Source organism: Salmo salar, chromosome 02, assembly GCF_965601325.2.
Source record: "Salmo salar chromosome 02, fSalSal1, whole genome shotgun sequence".
Classification (NCBI taxonomy): domain Eukaryota; kingdom Metazoa; phylum Chordata; class Actinopteri; order Salmoniformes; family Salmonidae; genus Salmo; species Salmo salar.
This window is the reverse complement of record NC_138292.1, coordinates 19,999,001-20,005,000: the sequence shown is the minus strand read 5'-3', so window position 1 is coordinate 20,005,000 and position 6,000 is coordinate 19,999,001. Positions and strand designations below refer to the sequence as shown.

Sequence of the window (6,000 nt, the reverse complement as noted above, 5' to 3'; positions counted from 1 at the left end):
TGAGCATAGAGAGGAAAGAGACAGGGAGAGGAAGTTACTTCAGACTATTCAGATGCAGCACTGGACTGTGGACCTCTGATGACACTAAACTCTGCTGAGCTGGATTCTGATTGGTAGGCTGTGTGTCCTTGGCTTCTGATTGGTAAGACTGTGGACTGGCCTGACTTTCTGATTGGTGTCTATTTCCACTTCTTTTCTACCAGTCTATTTCCCCCTTCTGTTTTATATCTCTCTATCACTCCATCTCTCCTTTTCTCCCCTCCCATCTTTCTTTCTCCTTCTTTCTCTCTCTTGCTCCCTTTCTCTCTCCCCTTTTCTCACCCCCCTGGCCGGTGTTTTGAGGTAATGGTTTGTGGTTGTGATGGTGCTAAACATTGCCTCTTGGAGAACAGACATAAACTATAGGAATTCTGGGAGAATTAATATACATGGGGAAAAAATTGTCTCTTGGTATGGGTAGAGGTTACCCAAAGAGCCAGATCTAGGATCAGCTAACCTGCCCCAAATCAAAACGTTAACCATATGGGAGAAAACACAAAACTGACCTTTGATCAGTTTATCTGAATAATCTAATAATAACATTAAAAGACTACAAATTAGAAAAATGTATTGTAATGGCTTTAATTTACTTGAGAAGCTACCACACAGAATTCTAGGCTACTTGTGGACTCAGGGAGACTGTTACCCAGAATTTCTATACTGCAACTGCCAGAGAGTGATGCATGTTGGGAACCTTTGCTTGCCGTGATCTAAGACACAAGTACAACGTGTGCGTGCACGGACACACACACACACACACACACACACGAACACACAGACATACATACAATTACAGAAAAGGCAAAAGGCCTCTCAAATGACAACAACAACTTTCATGGATATTTCACTGTGTTGAGTTGCATGCCCTGGACACTCTGTATGTCTATGTGTAAAAGCACCATGACGTTATCCCTGTTGAAAAACACAGAGGTTTACTATAGTAACCAATGATGCAGACTTAGTAGAGGTAAACTGTTTTGTGCAAATGGTTTCTGGTAATAGATTTTTTTGTTGGAAATGTCATCCACATGAGGGATGAATTGTTTCCATACTGTTATTTCTTTGTTCTCTGATATATAGAGGATTACAGTAGAGGGAAACCAGAAAACTATATCCATGTCCTAACAAGCTCTCTCTCTCTCTCTCTCTCTCTCTCTCTCTCTCTCTCTCTCTCTCTCCCTCTCTCTCACTCTCTCTCACACTCTCTCTCTCTCTCACACTCTCTTTCTCTCACTCTCTCTCTCCCTCTCTCTTTTTCTCTCACTCTCTCTCTCTTTCTCACTCTCTCTCTCTCTTACTCTCTCTCTCTCTATCCCCCTCCCTCTCTCTCTCACTCTCTCTCTCTCTTCTCGCTCTCTCTCTCTCTCTCTCTCTCTCTCTCTACATCTGTCCCCCAACCCCTCCCTCTCACTCTTCATTCCTTCGCTCTTGCAGGTGAAGTTTTCAGACTCCGGCTGTGGTGGAATCCCAGCGTGCATTGCGCCCTCAGACCTACTACCTTTCTTTTGAGCGACGGGGAACAGCACACACACACGACACACACAAACACCACACACACACACACACACACACACATTGCACTCTAAAAGGACCAAGGCACAGATATTGACCAATGTACATATTATAGTCCTCACACACACAAACACACACATACTTTCAAATACATATATGTCCGTAATCGTACCCATTGAACTGGACTCAGTTTGAAAATGGTTTGTGAGGAGTTTGTCTGGAGTGTGTAGGGCTGTGAAGATCACACACATACACGACCCAGGAAGTACTTACTAAAGTCATTGATGAGATGATGAATAATGGTGATATATCACTTCTTTGGACCATAACATGTCATATTACATGGCTATTACATGTGTATAACATGATACAAATAGGAAGGCCTCCATTTCGTAATAAAAAAAGGAAAACAGGAAAAAATATTGAGACAAAATGAGTAGTTTAGAGAAACTTTGGAGAGAGATCCTTATGGCCTGTAAATAATTTAGTTTAAGAAGAGTAACATTTAGACAATTACAAAAAAATGCAAAAAGAAGAGTACTTTAGATAAATCACTGAAAAATGACACAATATTATTATTATTGTTATTATTATTATTATCTTCGTTAGGGGATATTGTATTAGAAATAAAGAAAGGGGAGAATCACAAACATATTTTCAATTTCTACTTAGATTTTAGGATAAATGTGGGTGGGAGGGACTGCACCTTTTCTGAGAGGTTTTAATATTTTAACAATTTTTTATTTATTGACTAATTTATCAATTATTTTTGTTAATAGGGAGAAATGATGAAGGGTTTAAAGGGGTTACGAGTTTCTGATTTTAGAATTTTTTTAGAGCAAAAAAGGGTCTGTTTCTGTCAGACTCGGTCAGAGTAATTATAATTATGAATGAATTATTACAACAATGATATTTATTTCTTATTTATTGAGTCTGTTTTTGATCCAATCTCTTTTTAAGTTAAAATAAAAAGTATAATACATCAAATACGTTTTTCGTGATTTATTGTGTGTGTGTGTGTGTGTGTGTGTGTGTGTGTGTGTGTGTGTGTGTGTGTGTGTGTGTGTGTGTAAGAGAGAGAGAGGGAGAGATAGAGGGGGAGAGAGAGGGGGAGAGAGAGAGGGAGAGAGAGAGAGAGATAGAGAGAGAGAGGGAGAGATAGAGGGGGAGGGAGAGGGGGAGAGAGAGGGAGAGATAGAGGGGGAGAGAGAGAGAGAGAGGGAGAGAGAGGGGGAGGGAGAGGGGGAGAGAGAGAGAGGGAGAGATAGAGATAGAGGGGGAGAGAGAGAGAGAGAGAGAGAGAGAGGGGGAGGGAGAGGGGGGGAGAGAGAGAGAGAGGGGAGGGAGAAAGGAAAGTGCGAGAGTGCGGGACAGAGGAGAGTGCAAGAGAGAGAAGCGTGTGAGAGAGAGGTAGAGGGGAGAAGGAACAGTTAAAATATGTAAAAGAGAGAGAAGGAACAGTACAGATTGTAATTGACCAGTAGAGGGCGAGACAGGCACAGATTCCAGTCTCCACCTCAGTAGGCAGTTCTCTCTCAAGAGAGGGTCTGGTAGATATGGTAGGTAGGCTATAGCCCTGCCCCAAACCACCAGTAGTTGTCTAGGTTGATGTGTTTAAGGGTGAGAGAGTTTATCAGTCATTCTTTATGAGAGCCTGAGTGTGCATGGTGTTTATAAATAGTTGGGAAAGTTACTGCATGATGGCTATGTGATTGTAATCAGATCGCAGTCAAAGGTTAGCTCTGCAGTGAAGTCTGAGGTGGTGTGTTCACTTAATAATATGTAGCCTAAATGTGCATTAAATAATGTAGTTAAACTTGTCTGCAATACATATCTCAACTTCAATATATAAATATAATAACATAAGGTACGCCATGAGTAGCTTAGGGCTAAACAGCAAATTCTCCAGTGTTAAATCAACACTGGCCAGTGTCTATACGGGTCCACACTTTTCAGTGTTAAATTATTACTGTGCTAGTGTTGACGCTGTTACACTTCCTGGTCCCTTCCTTTATGCAAATTATTTCACAGCTCTTCTTTCAAAATAATATGTATTTATTTATTGTAAGACACATTGATGTAATCAGTTAATGGTGCCACCTGTCAATGCTTTTATAGGGCAGGATAATTAGGATTTAAATGGTTTTCTGTCCAGATCTGTCTACACTTGTACGATATACAGACAAAATATGTGTCTGACTACCTTTGGAGGCGTATGGGGTCTTTTGATTGTCTACACCTGTCTACAAATGTGGGCACTATGAGAATGTGGACAAGATCAGGACAAAGGACACCAGTTAGAACCATGTGTTAAAAGAGCAAGAGTCAGTGTTTGGGAATGAACACTTTCAGTGTTATGCACATACATACTACATGTTAATGTCTTTAAATGTATGTAAATTGTAAAGTATTTTGTCTGTAATGTCTTTCTCGTTATATGTCGGGCCCCAGTAAGACTAGCTGTCACCTTTGGCATCGGCTAATGGGGATCCTAATAAATCAAATGCAATAACAACTCATATAGTATTTTGATCACTATGAAGTGTATATAGTTTACAACAATGGTGTTATGCAATAGCACCTTATATAGTATTTTAAGTCTTTATTGCCACATGCTCTTATGTTTATAAAGACTTCAGAAATGGCAGCAGACATGCTCAAATGTTAATTAACATAACCATAGATCCATAAAACTGGTACATCACTTCCATTTACGGGTGGCCAAAAATAATGATTTGAAAGCCAAGCCCCCACGAATCCAATATAATTCCCCAGTGTGCCTTGCCTTTTCGAGTGAATTGTAGAGTTACCGCCCATGACTGTATTTGTTAGTGAGAGAGACATGGTTGTTGAATTCGTTCATTTTCAGTTCCGTGGACTTGACCAAGTGAGTTTCTACTGTATGTGAATGTTATCATTAAAACTAAACTGTTTATGACAATATATCACAATTATTCTGGCTTGCAAAGTGACATGTAACTCCTATTGGAATCCAGCCAGAGTTATGACATCCAACAGTTTACATTTTTATTCACACGCAACCTGCATTCAGAATAACTTTCAGGGTTAGGAACATTGATAAAGGAGACTACCTAAACTATTTAAACTGGAACAACCATTTCAGTAACTCTGGGGAATTGCGTTGTAATTATGGGTTATTGTGTGTAGATTGGTGAGGGAAGAAAACTATTGAATACATTTTTGAATAAGGCTGGAATGTAACAAAATGTGGACAAAGTCAAGGGGTCTGAATACTTTCCGAATGCACTGTACATATAAAGTGGGTAAAACAGTTTGTAAACATTATTATTAAAGTGACCAATGTAAGCAAGTGACATTGTCTAAGGTTCAGGGCAGGGCACTGCTCATTTTTCAGTATAACATTTATAATGTTGATTCGGGCGTTAACTCTCTAAGAGTGCAATTAACACTCATTGGTGTAACATAATAAATCTAACAAACTGATTGGATTAGTTTAAAAAATGTATTTATCTTTGTGTAGCATAAGATTAATCAATCAATTAGTGTAATGCAAAAACACAGTTATTAAAAACAATCCTAAAAAAATATAGTTGCAGTAGGCATGCTGGGAAATATGATAATGATGGGCGTGGTTTTGATGGGAGTGTTTTATTCTCCACTGAGTAAAACTGACACAATCAAACTGTCACACTCAACACTAGTAATTAACACCAACACTGGGGTTCTTTTACACCAATGAGTGTTAATTGCACTCTTAGAGAGTTAACACCTGAATCAACATTATAAATGTTATACTGAAAAATTAGCAGTGCCCTGCCCTGAACCTTACACGATGTCACTAGTTGGCTACCATCCGGTACTCTACCCTGCACCTTAGAGACTGATGCACTATCTTCTGTACATAGAGTCATTGAACACTGGCCACTTTAATAATAATGTTTACATACTGTTTTACCCACTTTATATGTACAATGCATTCGGAAAGTATTCAGACCCCTTGACTTTTTCCACATTTTGTTACATTCCAGCCTTATTCAAACACGTATTAAATTGGTTTTTTCCCTCACCAATCTACACATAATACCCCATAATGACAACGCAAAAACAGGTTTTTAGACATTTTTGCAAATGTATTAAAAATATAAAACGGGAATATTACATTTACATAAGTATTCATACCCTTTACTCAGTATTTTGTTGAAGCACCTTTAGCAGCGATTACAGCCTTGAGTATTCTTGGGTATGTATGACGCTATAAGCTTGGCACAGCTGTATTTGGGGAGTTTCTCCCATTTTTCTCTGCAGATCTTCTCAAGCTCTGTCAGGTTGGATGGGGAGCATTGATGCAAAGCTATTTTCAGGTCTCTCCAGAGATGTTCGATCGGGTTCAAGTCCGGGCTTTGGCTGGGCCACTCAAGGACATTCAGAAACTTCTCCCGAAGCCACTCCTGCGTTGTCTTGGCTGTG

General features: G+C 39.5%; 1 protein-coding gene across 2 annotated transcripts in view; it reads left to right on the top strand.

The window, feature by feature from the left end:
- Positions 1-2,538, top strand: part of LOC106573460 (CUGBP Elav-like family member 3) — an 83,795-nt gene extending 81,257 nt beyond the window's left edge. For both annotated transcript variants that reach the window (XM_045699177.2, XM_045699163.2), the window contains exon 14: positions 1,474-2,538. The gene's annotated coding sequence lies outside the window, so the exon portion shown is untranslated. The remainder of the gene's footprint in view (positions 1-1,473) is intronic.
- The last annotated feature ends 3,462 nt before the right edge of the window (positions 2,539-6,000 follow it).